This window comes from Mesoplodon bidens (genome assembly GCF_964165515.1).
Source record: "Mesoplodon bidens genome assembly, contig: HAP1_SCAFFOLD_186, whole genome shotgun sequence".
Classification (NCBI taxonomy): domain Eukaryota; kingdom Metazoa; phylum Chordata; class Mammalia; order Artiodactyla; family Ziphiidae; genus Mesoplodon; species Mesoplodon bidens.
In genome coordinates, this window is record NW_027671824.1 from 176,220 (window position 1) to 195,239 (window position 19,020).

Genomic DNA, 19,020 nt, shown 5'->3' on the forward strand with positions numbered 1-19,020 from the left:
GCTCCAGGTGCTGCTACTCTGGTGGCATCAGCTGGAAGTGGCCCTGGGAACGTCTGCAAGCTGGGGAGTGATGTGCCCCTCTCTCCTCTCACAGACGGCTCCTCTCTCTACTAGCAGCGCTGCCTGACCTGAGGTGGGCAGGAGAACACGCAAGGGGTCCACTAGTGTGGCCTGGGCGCTAACTCATCATATGGACCCAGCTTTCAGCTCCCAGCCGGCTGCGTGGTGCACCCACACTGGGGCCCATCCCCGCCCCTGTCCTGTGGGGAAGGCCGTGGACACACCACACCCTCTCTGCAGGGCCTCGCCCTCTGCTTCTCGGACCATCGACATTCTCTTCCACTAACCGCTTGGGGTCATGGTGACTGCACCCGTTCAGCTCTCCTGCAAGTCCTTCATGGATGTGGCCAGGACCTCGCTTTAGAAACAACACCCTCTTGCAGAGTCAATCCAGCTTATATTGGGTCAAGGGTAGGCTGGCGGTAGGTTCCCAAATATGCAGAGGAGACACTGAGCCCTGTGTCACTGGACGTCATCACGCTCGATAGGAGATACCATAGTTAGGACTGGGTGAAAGGTGGGACGGAGAGTCTTCATTACTCTGTTCATTATTTGACTATCTTTGGTGAGTTACTCTTTACATCTTCCACCCAGCGCATCTCAGTAGGTCTGAGTTTTCTGCAGTATCCATAGAATAAGCAGTGACAGGATAGGAAAAAATAGATGTAAAAAACGGCCAATGTTCAAGATTTGAATGTCTAAAGCCATCCTAACAGGCATTCTTCCCACTCTGTAGAATCCACTCTGCCTCACACTGGCACCAAAAGACCTCTGAAAAGCATGTTTAAAATCTGATCCATTTGCCAAGCTAGTGGTGTCTTTCTATTACCCACCACACTCGGGAGAGCCAGCCTGTCTGGGAAGCTGTTTCCAATTCATCTTGCATCCTGTGGTGCCCTTTCCCATAGAGGAAACCTGCTCATGTAAAGAAGCAGCCACTATTGGGGGGCAGCACGTGTACTGCATCTTAAACACATCCTGATTCATGAGGCAGCCCCCAGCCCCCTGAGCACAGTGCTGCTGGGACTCCAGCTGCCTGAGCGTTCGCAGGAAAACAATTTGTTGACCCCAATCTAGGTTTGCACTTTTCAATTTTTCAACTGACACTGGCAACAAAAGCCTCTATATAGCCTATGCACCCAGTTCCAATTAAAACACCTTTGCAAATAAACCAGATTACATATGCAAAGACTCCTACAATGTCTGGGTTCCGAAAAATAAAATTCCCGAAGTCAATTCCTCAAAACTAATCTGAAATGTTACATATTTAAATTAACTTTTACTAAGGATGGAAATGTGATATAACACAGTCAGTTACAAGGTGTAATTTAGGTACTAAGAGGAAGTAATAATACAATGAACACAGCAATGTATAAAATCTGTTGATCAAACATGACAATAAGATAAAAAGAGACTAGCTGAGGGGCTAGCATTGTGAGATGACCAGAGGCTTTTTTCCTTATATTCTTCTCTTTTTTTTTCATCTTTTAAAATTGAGGTATAGGTTTATGTACAATATTATATAAGTTGCAGGTGTACACCACAGGGATTTACAGTTTTAAAGGCTATAACTCCATTTATAGCTATTATAAAATACTGGCTCTATTATCTCTGCTGTATGATATATCTTTGTAGCTTACTTATTTTATATATAGTAGCTTGTACCTCTTAACCCCCTAACCCTATCTTGCCCCTCCCCCTTCCCTCTCCCCAGTGGGAACCACTGGGTTGTTCTCTATATCTGAGTGTGTTTCTTTTTCTTATACTCACTACTTTACTTTTTAGATTCCACATATAAGTGATAACATACAGTACTTGTCTTATTATTTCACTAAGCGTAATAGCCTCCCAAGTTCATCCACATTGTTGCAAATGGCAAGTTTTCATTCGTTTTTTTTTCGGTTGAGTAGAATTCCATTGTATTTGTATGTGTATGTGTGTCTCTGTGAGTGTGTGTGTGTGTGTTTGTGTGTACACCACATAATCTTTATCCATCCTTCTGTTGATAGACACTTAGGTGGCTTCCGTGTCTTGGCTATTGTAAATAACACCGCTGTGTACTTTGGGGTGCATGTATCTTTTTGAGTGAGGGATTTTCTTTTTTTCTGATATATACCCAGGAATGGAATTGCGGGGTCATATGGTAGTTCTATGTTTAGTTTTCTGAAAAACCTCCATACTGTTTTCCACACAGGCTGTACAATTTACGTCCCCACCAATGGTGTACATGGGTTCCCTCTTCTCCTTATATTTTCCCTTTCTCATTTCTTGGAAGGCAACCTTCTCATTTTTTATTTTTAAAAGGTTATTATAAATTGTTTTGGAAAGAATGCTTCTGTTTAAAGCATAAGATAAAGGCAAATATATCTTTTCTAAAAATCTATAAAACAGGAGTAAAGTTCACGTAGGGCATCATTTGTTTTTTTACCTTACACCTCCTTCTTTTAATTTTTTGAATCATGTGAGCATGTTACGTATCTTAAAATACATACATGTGCTGTGTATATATGTGTGTGTTTGTGTACACACAAATCCACATATCATATGTTTATATTGCTCCCCCAAATGTTACTCTTCTCTTTTATCCCTTATATTCACAGTCCATGCATGATACATTTTGAGTCTGAGGAAGACAATAAATAGAAACCCTCTTTGTCAAGTTCTCAATAAAATTAAGACAAAGAATGAAGCAGACAGGAGACCACAATAAAAGGCTGCGTGGGAGGATATGACTTTTATCGGGGGGCAAGTTTCCTTCTTAATTTTAAAAATATCCTGTGATGAGATAAATTCATCTACACTGACCCAAGCAGAGCTGAACCGAGGCAGGTATCACGATATTCTGGTGTAATATGCAAGATATTTAACACCTTAGGATCTGGCCCCTACCAATCTAAACAGTCTACAGCTACAGACAGCACGGACAACCATGTGGGTGTGTGAGCTTGCCCAGGCAGGGCTTGATTCTGTACTTAGTGTGGGGAGCAGCACAGAAAAATGTGTGCAGAGGGCAGGCCGTCTCCTAAAGAGAAGGGAACCAATGCCCCGTTTATCCTTCCAGCCCACCAATCAAATCAGTCATTTCACCTCTCAAGGGAAGAGTGAAGTAAGGGAGTAGAGAGAAACCAGGAGTGTTACCCTAATCACAAATGGAGATGGACGGAAACATCACAAATAGGGAAGATTCCTTCGGAAGAACAGATTCAAATGTAAAACTATTAAAAGTTGGACTAAGGCTCTGAAGAAAATAAACAAGGTGCTGTGACAGATACCAACAGTGCGGTGAACCAATACATATGTAAGTTATTTTCAAAAGGAGTGCTGTGCACTTATCCCCTTGGCCCCAAGTTCACATGTTGAAGTCTTAACCCCAAATGTGAATGTATTAATATTTAGAGATAGGGCCTATAAGGAGATAATTACAGTTAAATGAGGTCATAATGGTGGAGCCATGATAGAGAGGATTAGCACCCTCATCCAGAAAGGCACCAGAATGCTCACTCTCTCCCCTGTCACTTCCCCCTCAACAAAGGAGAGATCATGTGAGCATACAAAGATTTGGTGTTGCCTACAAGCTGAAAGAAGAGGCCCCAGAATGAAACCTACCTTGTCAGCATCTTAATCTTCAAGTTCCCAGCCTCCAGAACTGTGAGAAATAAATTTCTGTTGTGATAAATTTCTGTTGTGTAAGCCTCCCAGTCTGTGGTATTTGGTTATGGCAGCCAGAGCAGACCAATACAATGAGAAGCGAACTCTTTTCTTTCTATCTTTATCTATCTATCTATCTATCTATCGTCAAGAAAAAATATATATATATATTATATATATATATATATATATATATATAATACATATATATATATATATATATATATATATATATATATATATATATAATACACACACACACACATATATATAAATGTAGAAAGCTTATGACATGTAACTACAAATTTTTGTATTTATCTTCATAGTGCCTATTGAATGAAGATCATTGTTAGAACATGATATAAACTATAAGCTGAGCTAGATTATAAAGGTTCTTTTTAATGTTAAATTAAAAAGTGTGTCCCTAAAAATTTGAGGTATACATTATTTTCAAGATTGAGTTTTCAATCAACGTCCTGTCTCAAATAATGCTGCAAACAGTCAATTTAGACTTTTCATTGCTTACTTACTCAGTTGCTTCTCTGTTGGGAACTCTTCTCATGGAGAAAGACACCATCGCTTTGAAGAGATATTCTTCATTTGTATCCCAGGCCTACTGAAAGAGAAGTAAAACCGAAGGTAAAGTGAAGCGGCATGGGGTAAAAATTGGCCCATTGGGTTCTAAGTGTGGCCACACTGCTGTTGGTGTGTGTCAGTCTGTCTCTGTCTGCGTCTCTCTCTGATCTTCCTCATACAATAAAGACTGGAGACCATGATAAATCATGTCACCATAAAGTTCAGGATAGAGTTTCCTGGCTATTCTATCATTGTAAGTGTGGTGTGTTTCCCATGGCATTATCTTCTTCCAAATTTGCAGTATTAGTAGCCAGTCAACAAATAGGTCATTTGGACATCTCATCCTGGACATAAACAGTTGATTCCCTTCTTTCCTTTCACCTTTCCCTCATAAACTGACTCCCTTTCTCAGCTTCCTTCCCTTTATTAACACTGGTACAATTTTACTTTTTATATTCTTAGCTGAAAACTTGAGTGTACGTGTGTATATTATGGGCTGAATTGAACGCCCCCTGCAGAAAAATTCATATGCTAAATCCTACCCCCCCGGTACCACAGAATGGAACCATATATGGAGATAGTGTCTTTACAGAGGTGATTAGGTTACAATTAGATGACTAGGGTGGGCCCTAATCCAATATGACGGGTGTCCTTGTAAGAACAGGAAATTTGTCACAGACACATACAGAGGGAAGGTGTGTAGACACAGGGAGAAATCAGCCATCTAGAAGCCAAGGGGAGAGGCCTGAAACACCTCCCTCCCTCACAGAACTCAGAAGGAACCGACCCCGCTGACACCTTGATCTTGGACTTCCAGCCTCCAGAATGAGAGAAAATAAATTTCTGTTGTTTAAGCCACTCAATCTGTGGTACTGTGTTACAGCAGCCCTAGCAAACTGAAGTGGCTGACCCCATATTTTAGGTGGTAATCAAGTGTAACTGGAGAAAATCACAAAACAGCTTTTGTGGCTTAACTCTAAACTCATGATGACCTACTCCCAAATTTCTGGGATCCCCTTAGTAGTCTCCAACAGTTTTCTCGCTCTCATGAATCACAATGACTATTTCAAAGCTCCTTCAGGCCTCTCCAAATCTCAGTGCTGCCCTCAAACCTCACTCTCACTAGGCACTCTTGTTTTATAAGTTACTGATAACATCTCAAGCCATCCACTTACACTCCCCCGCCCTCCTGACACCAAGTACAAAACTTCCTCCATAGTCACATGTCTTATCCACACCCTCCCCCGAAGGGCCAGATGTGGTGTTTCTCGTCCTGTCAAAGGCTGTTCTGTCCACCTCTATTAGGAACACTTCCATTCGGCCCTTCCCGGGATCTAAACAATACAGTTTCGTCCTCTCTTCTGTGCATTCAGTGCTGACTGGAGGCTCTCCATTGACTCTGAACCATGCTCAAGTCTTTCCCATTAAAACAACAGCAAAACTAAATCACTTTATTCAGTCCTCCTTCTTCTACCCATTGCTGTCTCTCCCCTGCCCTTCACAGCCAAAATTCCCAAAGGAGTTATCCATCCTTCTGTCTTTACATGGTCACTGCCCACTTACTCTTTTTTTATATAAATTCATTTATTTTATTTATTTTTGGATGTGTTGGGTCTTTGTTATTGTGCGTGGGCTTTCTCTAGTTTCGGCGAGCAGGGACTACACTTCATTGCGGTGAGTGGGCCTCTCATTGCGGAGCACGGGCTCTTGTTGAGGAGCACGGGCTCTTCTTCTGGAGCACGGGTTCTAGGCACGTGGACTCAGTAGTTGTGGCACATGGGCTTCAGTAGTGGTGGCTTGTGGGCTCTAGAGCGCAGGCTCAGTAGTTGTGGCACACGGGCTTAATTGCTCCGCGGCATGTGGGATCTTCCCGGACCAGGGCTCGAACCCGTGTGCCCTGCATTGGCAGGCGGATTCTTAACCACTGTGCCAGAAGGGAAGCCCCACTGCCCACTTATTCTTACCCTCCTCCACCATCTGCCTTCCAATCCCTCCATTCCACAAAGCAGCTCTCTCACATTACCAATGACCTTCACGCTGCTCAACACAATGAGCAGTTTGCAGTCACGCCTCGCTTGGCCGGTCAACGGCATCTGATGCTCTTGAACAGTCCCTTCATCTGAAAGCGCTCTCTTCCCTTTCGTGATATACAGCGTCGTCCTGGTTTTCCTCCTGCCCCTCCGCCTCCTTTGCAGGTTCACCCTCCTCTACAAGGCCTTTAAGCTTTCGAGAATCACTAAGCTCAAGGCTAGCCCCTCTCCTCTTGCCACCCTCCGCTTTCTCCCTCAGCACCGTCATTACCACCTCAATGCAGGTGACACAGGAATGTGTATCTCAAGCCACTTCTCTCCTTGCCTGTTTGTCAATAATATGTCAAAGACAGTAAGTCCAAAATTAAAGCCATGATTTTCTTGTTGGTTCTTTGTTCCCTGACTCGTAAATGGGCCATTATGCATCCAGCTGCATAATTAGAAACCAAAGCTTATCCTTGACCCCTCGTCCTCTCTTCCTTGTCAACCCATCCCCGTGGCTCTCAAATCCTTTCACTGCCCCCTCTCTCCACCAACACACCGTACTCCAAATAGCCATCACCTCCCACCTGCACTACTCCAACTGCCTCCCAATTGGCTCCTCCTCTCTACTCCAGTCCCCTTGACTCTGTCTTCCACACTGTGGCCAGAGTGTCTTGTAAACACAAATTCTGTCATGACACCCCTCCCACGAAACTCCTCATCGCTTTAAAGATAATATCAAGGACTTCCCTGATGGTGCAGTGGTTAGCAGTCCACCTGCCAATGCAGGGGACACACGGGTTTGAGCCCTGCTCCAGGGAAACCCCACATGCCGTGGAGCAACTAAGCCTGTGCTCCACAACTACTGAGGCTGTGCTCTAGAGCCTGTGAGCCACAACTACAGAGCCCGCATGCCACAACTACTGAGCCTGCATTCTAGAGCCCGTGTGCCACAACTGTGGAAGCCAGCATGCCTATAACACGGCATGCCCGTATTCTGCAACAAGAGAAGCCACCACAATGAGAAGCGCGTGTGCAGCAACAAAGAATAGCCCTGGCTCGCCACAACTAGAGAAAGCCTGCACGCGGAAACACAGACCCAACGCAGCCAAAAATAAATAAATAAATATTTTCTTTTAAAAGAGAAAGAACTAGGGGGTTGAAATTTTGTCCGCAGGCCCAGTCATAAAGCAAGAAAACTTTGTCTTTCAAATACAGGAAAAGGGGCCTAAATTCTACTATGAGCAGCACTTGAGCCTGGAAGATTCTGGAAGGTCTGGAAGCCACTGCCGACTTGTTCATCGAGGACTCAGAATTCTTCCTGGAGGAACGGCCTTCCCACCACTGATCTGTGAGGAGTGTTCAAAAGGGGGCTGAGCTCATCCCCCAGGAACCCACATTCTGTGGTCTTCATTAACGTTGCAAAGCCAAAGCCCCCCTTTTTTAGAGAAACAAAGAGGAAGGTGGGCCCCTCCTCCAGCAGATCTTTCCCACCCCCCCACCCTGGCCAGTGGTAAAAAGCCTGGTAGGGAGCAGGTCTCCTTTCTGAACCGACCACAGGGCTGGGCACTGCTGCAGCCCCTGCTTGCTCACCCTTGCTCACCGAAGGATGTGCCTGGGCGCCAGGAAGCTGGAAGCTTTCATTTAAAAAGAAGAAAAAAGAAAAAAAAATGGACCGAGAGAGAAAGAGTTGCAGGGATCGACAACCACAAAGCTTTCCCTAGAGAAATGACAACTGCCCACCAGCCTGCCAAGACTGGGTCATTAAGGTGGGTAGCTCAGTTTCAGCCCCCCTTCCTTGTGTTTTACCTTCTCCAGTTACATTGTAAATTGAACATAAAAGGATCTGAGCAATCAAAGGCATATTCTCTGCAATACATAGCGGAATATAACGTTTTCCCATTTCATTCAAACATGATAAAAATACTGACCAACGGAGATTTCCCTGGTGGTGCAGTGGTTGAGTGTCCGCCTGCCTACCGATGGAGGTGACGCGGGTTCATGCCCCGGTCTGGGAAGATCCCACGTGCCACAGAGCAGCTAGGCCCGTGAGCCATGGCCACTGAGCCTGCGTGTCCGGAGCCTGTGCTCCGCAACGGGAGAGGCCACAACGGTGAGAGGCCCACGTACAGCCAAAAAAAAAAAAAATTACTGACCTATGATGGATTGTTTGCCCGACTGTGTGTTTGTCTGCCCACCTTCTTTGCATTTGTCTCTACCTATGTGCCAATGTTCACCAGCCTCAATATTTATTAGAGATGTTAGGCTCTTAGTGTGGTTGAGTGTGGTTGCCTAATTTTGTAGAGCATCCAATTTGGACACACTGGCTCTAAATAAATTCTTCCCCGTGAAGACGATGATAAGAATCCCAGCAGCGGTGCTGAGTCTTAGGAAATAGAACTCGGGTGGGGGTGAAAGTCTATGAAACCTTAGGATCTAAGGAGGGGCGAGTCATCTGGCCCCAGAGGGCTGAGTTTCTCCCAATCTCCATTCCTGATCAGAGTCTACATTTTCACCCTTCAAGGTCCAGTTTCAGGACTGTTCCTTTATAAAGCCTCCTGAGTCGTGCTCAGGGTTTCCTCCCCACAAATCTGAACCTTTCTGGGTAGTGCAGAAACTTGAAACTTACAGGGGGGTGACCCATGACATTGTTTGTCTTATCTGTGTGTGTGTGTGTGCACGCGCATGCACAAGAGTAAGAGCTAATGTTTCCTGAGAGCTTTCTTTGATGCAGGGGCTATGCAAAGCAATATATATGTCATACATATGAAATACATATATATAATGATATAGATAGATATTCTGTCTCCCCAGCTAGATAATTAATTCCTTATGGGAAAGAGCTAAGTTCTGAACTTGGTTCTATGCCCCCAAGAGAGCTTAGGTTGGTGCAGAGTACTCAGTAAATATTCAATAAATATTTCTTGGCTGTCAACCAATCCCAAGAAATTAGCAGTGTTCACTCTGGAAGGAATGTTGAGTGAAACAATAATGGAACCGGATTCAGCAATGAACATTTTTTTGACTGCCTGATGTAGAGATATAACCAATCTGGCTTGTCATTCATTAACTAATTGTGTATCGCGGCCAAAGAGCATGGGTCTGGAAGTCAGGTGACATAAATCTCACCCCACTTCTGTGACCAGGTCAGGGTAGTGCCTTGGGTGAGTCTCTTCCCCTCTCTGGGTCTTAATAGCCTCAAGCTTCCTTCCAACCCCAGAATGACGTGATTCTATAGCTCTATCTACAAATGTACACGCTTCTTGTTTGTGACACAAAGCCCCACCGAAAAACAGAGTCGGTGAGAAATTATGAAAAACATCGGGTGCCGTGATCATTTGCACACTCTAAGGATGCTCAATTCAATAAATTCCACCCCTGTACCTAGCCTGCCTCTCCAGGGCAACAGAAGATTCAAGGCTGTCAGTGGAGCAAACCAAACAGTCTCTCCCCACAATTGTATTGACAGGATATCAGTCGAGTTCTGATGGCAGGAACGGTGCACCCTGACAGGTTCTGTAAAGGAGCCTTGAAGGCGATTGTCGCAGAATCCTCTGTTGAGTCACAGAGTTCTGGGGAAATGAGAATCAGGCAGGGAGAAGCCTGGCTCTTTCTCTATTTAATTTTATTCTTCCCAGAGAGTCACATTTGAAGGAAAACTGGCTAACCACACGTCACTTTATACAATAGAATAGATGCCCTTTCTAATGGAAAACACCTGCATCTTCTTGTGGCCACATTAAAACATGCAGTTGTTTCAATCAGCCCCACTCAATAGCCAGCTGGCTTGGTTTTAAATGAGGCAAAGAGTTGTTGAGCTCTTGCTGATAAAATATCTGCTTGGATGTCTGAGGTTTTCACTTTTCACTTGGTTACAGTGACATCTGGCAGACATGTTCTTGAATAACTGATGTGTGTACGTCCCGGTAAATTCCATGGGTGTGAAACAGCAGTGTTGTGTTCGTTCAGGCAGTGTGTCTGCATTTTAAATGAAAAAGAAAATTGCAATCCTATTCACTGGAGAAAACAATCTGAGCAACAACCTCCCAACATGGGGGAGTCAATGACTCTTTCTCAGGTGCTATGTTCCCCCAATACAGATGCAACGTTCAGATTCAGACGGAGACAAAACCAAAATATACTTCAGTTCCAATCATTCTCCTGCAGACACCCCAGGCAGAGGGCACTCCCACCTCTGCTGCACACAATGAGAACTCGCACAGAAACAAGGGTTTGAAAATCTGGGATTGTGAAACTGACATGCCACAGTCAAGAAATCCACAAGCCATGCCTCAACAGAAATTTCAGCAATACATTATTGTTTAAAAAGATTTTTTTAAAGGCTCCACCATCTTGGATACTTTCAATCTTCCTTTCTTGAGAGCTGAAAACCTCAAAGTTTTTTTTCATAATTTAAATTTCCTTTAAAATAGAGGAAGCTTTTTGGAGTGGTAAAAGTAAAGCTGGGCTGGGAGCCAGTGAACGAAGCTTATACCACTGGCTCTGCCAGAACCTGGCACAAAGAACCCACCACAGACCTCCTCAGCGTCGCCAGTGTAAGGAGGGGTCTGAAGAAGGTAATAATCAAGGTTACTCCTTGCTCTCAATGTTTCTGCAGCTTTTACTTAGGCCAGATTTTAGTAGAAAAATCTGGTGGTGGTGGTCAGTATTGAAATGTGGACATAATCTTCACTGCTACTGAAACTACCTTATGGCCATTCAAGAACTGGAGGGAGAAAAGTAAGAAGGAAACACCTGCTTTCCTGACAGGAGACAAGCTGGGCACGATCACCAGGGCGCCCCCTGCTGCTTGAGCCGAGTCACCGCTGACGGGGCAGCCCTGCTCTGTGTCACATGCTCTGAAGACAGAACCCTCGGTGGTGGGTCAGTGTCTCCCGCACGTTTTCCAACCCAAAGTTCAAGTTCAGGAATTAGGACTGAATTCATCTGGAAGCTGTTCAGCTAGTGCCATCCAGAGGCCAAATACTGTCTTTCTTGATATGCAGCACGAGCAAAAGGAAAAATGGGAGGGAAAATGTTTACTTAGAGATGTATGTTATACATGTTAAACACATGTATATTGTACATACACATGTGTGTATGTGTGCATACATATGTGTATATACAAGGTGTATATATCTATGCATATACCTATATGTATGTATGTGTCTCTATGGCTATGTTATAGCTTGGGGTGTGCATCACACTTAATTCACCATGGAGAATAACTCCATTACACTGTCCATTTTGTATTTAACTAGGAAGGCGTTGGTCCCCCAGTAACTGCTTGAGTAAAAGCAATGATCAGAGGTGAGGAAATTGATTCTCCCCTTGATCCGAGTGGTGAACCCCATCTGTCTGTGCCATCTGTCCTCTGAGAGTGGCTCTTCTCACCTATAAATAAGTGAAGGATTTTGCTCCACTTTGGGAGGCCTAGGAAGGGGAGGTGTTAGATGGAAGGGTGCCTAGTGTGATAAGCCAGCTTCTCCCAGCTGCTGGTCCAGGAAACAGTTTGGGTAGGGCAAGAGCAGAGAATCCATGTTTTCACAGGAGCCAGTTAACTCAGCTAATTCTACCACGATGTTAAGAAAGCCCAGGTTCCCTGTACGAAACAAACAAAAAACTAACAACAACCAAAACCTCTGGGCTCTAAACAGCTCCTGGCGTTCAGATAAATAATTGTTACTGAATCCACGGTTGTCACCTGCGCCGTCCACCCCCGGAATCTGGGGAACTGCGCACATTTTTAAAGGCACACTGCCCTCCAGTGGCGCAAGGTAAAATTGCTCCATGACCAGCTTCCCAAGCGCCAAACTTCAACTTGACCTTCCCTGAGGCCCCGGAAAGGGGCGTAGATGCCACGCCAGCGTTGGGTGATCACCATTCCCAAAACGTGACTAATGTAAGGGAGCGTGCGATCAAAGAGGCGGCGACCTAGTTGGAAACGGCGGCTCCCTCGCTCGTTTGTGTCTGTGGGACCCCTGGGGCAGAGATTCGCGCTTTTTGTCTCTTAGGGTCGTAATTCTGGTTAAGAGTATGATTGGGTGGAAATTAGCGTGTGATGTGATGCTTCCAAGGGACGTACAGAACACTGGCTACATAACAGCAGCCCAGGCATGCAGGGGAATCGGGACAGGCGGCCTGCACCCTGCGAGGGCTGGCTGGTGGTAAGGAAGCTGGTGGTAAGGGTGCTGCTACCTGTCTGTCACCCTGGGGGTTCACCCTGCGTGAATACATATGCAAATAGCCGCCAACGTGGAGCACTTACCACGTGTCAGGGATCTCGCAGGGATTACCTTATACAATCTTCCCAGTCACTCCCTTTAATGTGTGCCATTATCCTCCCACTTTGAGGATGAGGAAACTGAGGCTCAGCGAGGTGATGCGGCCTGCCCATGACCGCCTGGGGGTCCAGGTCTGTCTGGACCACAGCTGGAGCTCCCAGTGCCAGGCTTGGAGCGGGGCGGTGGGGCTGGGGCAGGATGGGTGGAAACCCCCGGCCGCGTGGGTGCCCAGTGAGGGGACGAGTGCAAGAGGGTGAAGGGCGTGGGGGCGGCTCACCTTGACGATGAGCGAGCGGGTTCTGAAACATGGAATCCCGCACGACCCCCAGCCTCTCATTCTCCATGGCCGGTTGGATGTCGGCCACGGTCAGGGGCCGCCGCGGGGGCAGGCAGATCTGGCTGACGGTGTGGCGCACCGGCTGCTTCTTCTTCCGTCGCGTGAGGTCGTGGCAGGAGGTCCTGGCCTCTGGCATCCTGGGGATCGTGGCGAGTCGACCAGCCGGCTGGATCGAGCGGCCTTCCCAGGTGGGGGGCTGGTGCGGAACTCGGAGGGGCCCTCCGCCGGTCCCGGGACATACCACCCGGACGCCGGGGTGGACACCAGACGCCGGGCTCCCTCCGGAGCGAGGCACACCCACCTCGCGCCGCCCCCTCGTTGCAAGGAGCACTAAGACCTACAAAAGCCCCTCTGGCTCCTGAGAGCGCCTTCTGGGCTCTGCGCTGTGGATTCGAAAAGGAGAGAAAATCACGACCACCCCTTGAGGAAGAATGGAACCGTCCGTTTCCATGGTGACAGGGGACCAATGGCACTGGAACAGGGCTGGTCGATTTACTTTCAGGAAACTTTTTGGCGGCCACCTAAGTGGACGTGTTTTGAGTTTTCTTAAGTAGACCTGAGAAAAACCCAAGAATCACCACTGGGCTGTGTTAAAAGCGACGGAGTTCTAGAAGGCCAGCTACACTTGACTTCCAAGTCAAAGACACATACACCCCCCCACTCACCACGACCCCTCTCACCGCCCCTTCCCACTTCTCCCAGCGACACACACACACACACACACACACACAGCCCGGGGCGGAGCATTACGTGTTTCAGAATGAAATAGAAATCCGCATGCCAAGCCTGATGTTACAGCTAAACCACTGTGTGATCTCAAATTAGTCACCTTTTGGGTCCTCGGTATTTTCTTCTGTGAAATGTGTAGGGGGGGAAAGGCTAGAGTTGAATGAAATCAATGGTACCCAACTTTGTGCAACAGAAAAAAAGGAAGTTGAGAAATACAGATTCACTGAATCAGAATATCTGGAAATGGGATCTGAGAATCTGTATTTTAATCCTTCTTCCCCTTTGGATTTTTTTTTTAAGTTCAAAGCTATGGAAACTTTGAAAGAAGAGTACAAGGAAAACCCATATAGACTTCACCTAGATTGACTGGTCCTTAGTATTTGCCACGTTTACTTTCTGTGTGTGTGTGTGAACATGCACACACACACACTGCTAAACCATTTTGAAAAGATCTGCAGACAGCATCATATCTGACCCTAAATACATGTACCTGCCAAGAACAAGGACAGTCTCACACAGAACTACAATGCTATTATGTCTATGGATTTCAATGTCACAATAATGGTGCCTGGTATGCAGTCTGTATGCAAAGTGGGAAATCTGCACTTTTTAAGAGCTTCCCGAGTGATTGGTGCAGTGTTTTGGGAACCACTAGCCTGGATGATCCCTAGTCTGCCTTCTAGTTCCAGCCTTTAGTGCTGTCATTCACCCATCATTATCATCTTCATTAAATGTGCAGATATCCACAAGGCTCTGGGTAAAGGGTTCACCACAGAGAAGTTGCACAGACAACAAACCTTCACTGCACGGCCTTGCACAGCAACAGTGGACAACACCAGCACTGCCTTTCCAGAGCAAATCAGACAGACTTCCGACTGTCCATCCAAGGCCTGAAGAGGCCCTTGGGTGGTGACAGGTGTATGATGTACGCTTTATGGTTTCTCTAGTCTGCTTCACTTTCAGACTTTCACATAAGTGCGTGTTGTGCACTTTTTAATCAAAGCTGCTTGGCAGCTCACACAGAGGAAGTCAGGTGGTGCAGCAAGGCGCAGGATACTGCAGTAGTAGGAAGATCACAGGTTTGAATCCTAGCTGGGGCCACATAAGTTCCCCGGTGACAAGTTACATGAAGCCCTAGTTTTCTCATCCACAAAGTAAGGCTGATATTACCTAATAACGATTTCCTAAAACAGGGGGTTGTTATAGGATTCCATGAGAAATCTCTTTGCTGGTGTGATTGTCTTCACTATGCAGTAAGACTAAAAGTTTGGGTGGCATGTATACTGGCCTCGACTTGATGGCCTGCTTAAAGCTTTACTTTTAATCATAAGCTAAGTTTCTTCAGGACTCAGTGGAAATGGGAGAATCGGAATAGATCTACAAGGTTTCTTCTACCTCTAACCTCCACCTAAGTTCAATATGCATTAGACTCCACACCACTGACCCCCTGCCATCCCCTGACTTCACCCCTTACCTCTGTCCCCGTCACTCACGGTGCTCCCGCTACCCTGGCCTTCTTTCAGTTCCTGCAGCAACCAAGTTCAGGGCCCCTGGATTTGCTCCCAGCCTGGAACACTCTTCCATCGATTTTTTTCACCCTTTTCATTTAGAACTCAACTGTCACTCGTCCAAGGGCCTTCCTTACTATCTAACCTAGCTCTCACTGTCCCTAGTCGCTCCCTATCACATTACTCTGATCTATTTTCCTTAGAGGATAATCTGAAATTATCTTGGTTGATTAGTTTGTTTTCTGTCTTCCTCAGGTTAGCCCTCAGCATCTTGTTCACTCCTAGACTGCAGACGGACCTCAGCAAAAAAAACTGTTGAATAAATGGCATGCATGCACGAATAAGCAAGTCGGCGGAAGGGCTCTGTCCCACTTTCTTAGTTTTAGGATCCCGCTCTACCCTGTCCCACCCCACTCGCAACAAGCCCGGGAGCAAATTGGGCAGAAAACGACGCGAGTCACAGCCCCACAGCCAGCGAGCTGCTACGGCAGGGCGATGCCGAAGGGGGCGGGCCGGAAGTGACACACCCACTTCCGCTTTCGCCACACCAGCACTTCCGGATTGGAAGGCAGGTGGCCACGCGTTCGGAAGGTAAGTGAAAGCGCCTTATAGTTGCTCCGGCTTTTTTCCCAGTTGGCGTGTCTGAGCCGAGAGGTGTGTGGCTGCTGTCTTCACCTCCCCGGAGGCCTGCCTTTGGCCCAGGTCCCCAGGGATGAGGGTGGCGCCTGTTTTCTCCGCAGCCGCTCCAGGCCCCTCCACTCGGGAACCTCTCGTTCGTTCCTCCCTCTCAGCCCCGGAACGCCCACCTCGGGGCAGAGCAGCGTCTCCAGGGCACCCCAAAGTGGGGAGGGGATCGGGACCAGGCTTGGGCACGTCCCTGAAAGGCGGGAAGTGGTATGTTCCGAATAAGTGTGAATAAATGTATATCCATACATATCGAATGCCGGGGAATCATTTGGGAGCCAGACGGACGAGAAGATCCCAGCCCTTAGGAGGCCGGTTCTGTCCCAACGGAGCGAAGTGCAGTAGGCAAGCAGCTGGATTGTTGAGAAACATTGTAACGAGAAGGCGGGACCCAGAAGTGATGAGAGAAAGTGAGTTTCAAACTTAGACCAGTTATAGCGCAGAAAGGTAACGGAGGAAAGGCATTCCTGGGGAAATGAGGTGCTTTTGTAAAGTCCCTGATAACGAGAAGGATCACGGTGTATTCTGGGAACCGAAAGAAGACAGGATGTCTGAAACCCAGGGAGAAATGAGCGGTGGAGGGGTAGGCATGGACTAGACTAGCTCATGAAGGGCATGGTAGGTCTGTAAGGATTTGGAACTTTATTTTAAGAATAATGGAGGGACTTCCCTGGTGGTGCAATGGTTAAGAATCCACCTGCCGGTGTAGGGGACACGGGTCCGAGCCCTGGCCCGGGAAGATCCCACATGCCTCAGAACAGCTAAGCCTGTGCGCCACAACTACTGAAGCCTGCGCTCCTAGAGCCCGTGCTCTGCCACAGGAGAAGCCATGGCAATGAGAAGCCTGCACACCACAATGAAGAGTAGCCCCCGCTCGCGGCAACTAGAGAAAGCCCACACACAGCAACGAAGCCCCAGCACAGCCAAAAATAAATAAAATAAAATAAATAAACTTACAAAGAATAATGGAGAAGCCATAAGAAGGTTTTAGTGGGACGTGACTATATATTTAAAACGTGGTGCTGAGTTCAAGAGACCAGAAGGAGAAGCATAGAAGGTATTTACAAAAAGAAAGAAAGAAACTAATGGAAGGTAAAAATACTAAAAGGAATTATCTGCTCTGTTCATTGTTATTGAGAGATCCTGAGGGAATTCCCTGGTGGTCCATTGGTTAGGACTCTGTGCTTCCAGTGCAGGGGGCACGGGTTCGATCCCTGGTCAGGGAACTAAGATTCCGCCAAGCCTCGTGGCGCAGCCAAAGAGAGAGAGAGAGAGAGAGAGAGAGAGAGAGAGAGAGAGAGAGATCCTGAAAGATGGGCCAGGAAAGTATCTCTTGAATTTAGTGGCTCTAAGGTCATAGGCACTCTAACTGGAGCAGTCTCAGGGGGCGTGTCTTGGAGATGGAAGCTGCAAAGAAGTGGGTTAAGAAGGGGTTTCTGTGCATCTCTGGGTGACACCAGGGAGGAAGGCCTTAACCAAAGCTCCTGTTGCCTCCGTTGGAGGTGAGATCCTGAGGCTGGTAGTTTTGGCTTATAGGTATCAGTCCATATGTTTGTTATTCCCCATCCTTCCAGCTAGACAATTCTTATAGCTTCTTGACTACCGAGGAGAAAGTAGGTACCTTCTGGTAGAAAAGGTGCTTAAGCATTCAGACTTGAAAGACCACTGACACAGAGAGGTCTCCAGGATCTGTTGTTAAGTGAAAATAGCAAAATGCAGATCAGAATATACAGATGCTGCCTTCTCTGTGAGAAAGGAGGGAAAATAAGGACAGATTATTTTGATGTTTGAACCATGTAAACGTATTACCTTTAGTATTACTTTTAGTCGCAGAGAAATAAAATCTTAAAAATTGAAACCCAGAAGCAATACGGAGCAAGGAGAGTTGTAAGATGTGTTTGTAAAATTATATTTTTAACCATGTCTTTTGTGAAGTACATTTCTATTCCTGTACTTAAACTCCAGGATGCACATGCTCTGTATAAGAATTGACATTGGAGCCTTATTAAACTTCATTCCAACTTATTGCAGAACATGGACATTTTGTTGGACACTAACAAGGCCCATTCAGCCTCTTTCTCAAAGATGCGATCTACTAGTTTGAGGTCAGTGGATACTTGATGTTCCCGCTCTGAACCACAGCTGGGCTAAATGCTACAAAAGAAAAATAGTTTGCTATGAAAGTATAGCATTTGGGGAATGGACCAAGCTCAAAGGGTCAGGAAAGGTTTCTTTCTTTTCTCTCTCTCTCTCTCTTTTTGGTAAATACTTGAAACAGTATGTTTACATCCTTCAGTTGCTTGTTTTTACGCTTGTATTTTTTAAAAATAAATTTATTGATCCATTTATGGCTGTGTGGGGTCTACGTTGCTGCCCGCAGGCTTTCTCTAGTTGCAGCGAGCGGGGGGTTACTCTTTGTTGTGGAGCATGGCCTCTAAAGCAGAGGCTCAGTAGTTGTAGTGCAAGGGCTTAGTTGCTCTGTGGCATGTGGGATCTTCCTGGACTAGGGCTCGAAACCGTGTCCCCTGCACTGGCAGGTGGATTCTTAACCACTGCGCCACCAGGGAAGTCCTTAATGCTTATTTTTCAGTGAAAGGAGTCTGTATTCTTGTTCTGCCCCTTGCTTTTTAGAAAGTGAACTATTTCAGTTCACTTTAAAAGAGTAGACAAATAAGAGTAGACAAAAATATAACAAATACCCCTGTACTCGTTACTCCAGTTAAGAAATAAAAGATTGAAGATATAAGAGTAACTGGCTCTCTACTTGTCCCTAATCCCTGAATTTACCAGTTATATTCCCCATGCTCTATTCATAGTTTTACTACATATGTATCCATTCAGAAAAGATACATGAAACGATTTTGTGTTTTGAATGTAATATACATGGCATCATAATGTATGTATTCTCTTAACTCAATATACACGGCATCATAACATTTATATTGTCTTAACTCAGGATGCATGGTATCATAATGTTTATATTCTTTTAAAGCTTTCTGGAAGAAGCGATGCTCAAGCCAAGCTCTGAAGGATGAAAGGAGGCAGGGAGGGGTAGGAGACAGCGGAGAGCGGCCCAGAGTGAGGGAGTCGTGATTTATAAGACCTCAAGCCAGGGAAAGGAGTGGAGCATGTTTGGGGAACCGAAAAAAAAAATAGTCCCGTGTAGCTGGAGCAACAGAGTT